The sequence below is a fragment of the Aegilops tauschii genome, chromosome 6 (genome assembly GCF_002575655.3).
Source record: "Aegilops tauschii subsp. strangulata cultivar AL8/78 chromosome 6, Aet v6.0, whole genome shotgun sequence".
NCBI classification, from domain to species: domain Eukaryota; kingdom Viridiplantae; phylum Streptophyta; class Magnoliopsida; order Poales; family Poaceae; genus Aegilops; species Aegilops tauschii.
In genome coordinates, this window is record NC_053040.3 from 374,312,043 (window position 1) to 374,313,970 (window position 1,928).

Below are 1,928 nucleotides of genomic sequence, written 5' to 3' on the forward strand. Positions count from 1 at the left end.
ACCCAGTTGGTGTCGCGCGGCTCGGTGATGTAGAACCACCCCGATTGCCACCCCTTTACGGTCTCCACATAGGAGCCTTCGAGCCAGGTGACGTTGGGCATTTTGCCCACCATGGAGCCTCCGCACTCCGCTTGCTGGCCGACCACCACCTTCAGTTTAACATTGAAGGTCTTCAGCCACAGGCCGAAGTGGGGCTTGATGCGGAGGAAGGCCTCGCACACGACGATAAACGCCGAGATGTTGAGGATGAAATTGGGGGCCAGATCATGGAAGTCCAGCCTGTAGTAGAACATGAGCCCGCGGACAAATGGGTGGAGGGGAAACCCCAGCCCGCGGACGAAATGGGTAAGGAACACGACCCTTTCGTGAGGCTCGGGGGTGGGGACGATCTGCCCCGCATCTGGGAGCCGGTGCGCGATATCCGCGGCCAGGTATTGGGCTTCCCGGAGCTTCGTAATGTTCTCCTCCGTAACGGAGGAGACCATCCACTTGCCTCCCGCTCCGGACATGTTTGGAGTGGTTTTGCGGAGAAAATGCAAACTTGGGCGCTGGAGCTCGAGTGCGCGAGAATGGATGGGCAGGGAAGAAGAAGGCGTGGGTAAAAAGAGGAGTCCTTGTCCCTTTATAAGGGCGGAGCAAACTGTGCGCCTCCTCACCTGCCTGGTAGACTCGCTTATTCCCCAAGCGCCATAATTGATGGCACGGTTGGGTTACCCACACCCGTATTGATGAGAATCCCGTGATAAGGGGACACGATCTCTGCTTCGACAAGACGTGCCAAGAAAACCGCCTCGCAATATGTGCAGTAGCTGGTTGAGAAAAATGGTTCAAATAATGACCGGGCCATGGCGTGATGTCACGTTATGAAAAGTTGTCAGCAGATTAGATTTGTGGAAATATTATACTCTCTACGGTGGTATGTGGAATTTGTTTTGCAGAGCCGGACACGATCCTTATGTTCAAAATCTTCTATGGAGTATTCGGAGGAAGAACCCGCCTTGCAATGCCGAAGACGATCTGCGCGCCGGACTCATCGTCATTGAAGCCTGGTTCAGGGGCTACTGAGGGAGTCCTGGATTAGGGGGTCCTCGGACAGCCGGACTATATGCTTTGGCCGGACTGTTGGACTATGAAGATACAAGATTGAAGACTTCGTCCCGTGTCCGGATGGGACTCTCCTTGGCGTGGAAGGCAAGCTTGGCAATTCGGATATGTAGATCTCCTCCCTTGTAATCGACTCTGTGTAACCCTAGCCCCCTCCGGTGTCTATATAAACCGGAGGGTTTAGTCCGTAGGACAAGAACAATCATAATCATAGGCTAGCTTCTAGGGTTTAGCCTCTACGATCTTGTGGTAGATCAACTCTTGTAATACTCATATCATCAAGATCAATCAAGCAGGAAGTAGGGTATTACCTCCATCGAGAGGGCCCGAACCTGGGTAAACATTGTGTCCCCCGCCTCCTGTTACCATCCGCCTTAGACGCACAGTTCGGGACCCCCTACCCGAGATCCACCGGTTTTGACACCGACAGTTTGGCCAACTAGATTGGTTTTTCTTGCAATGGGAGAGGTGCTTTGTGATGGATTCAATCTTGCGGTGTCCTCACCCGGTGACGGTAGGGGTAGCGAGGCACTGATACGTCCATTTTGCATCATGTTTTACTACTGTTATTTATAATGTTTTTATGCATAATAATGCTTTACGGAGTAATTCTAATGCTTTTTCTCTCATAATATAGAAGGTTTACACAAAGAGGGAGAATGCTAATGCGGCTTGAAGCTACGTCAGTATTTCCCCAAAGAGGAAGGGATGATGCATCACAGCGACAGTAGGTATTTCCCCCAGTGATGAAACCAAGGTTATCGAACTAGTAGGAGAACCAAGCAACACAATGTAAACAGCCCCTGCACACAAATAACAACTAC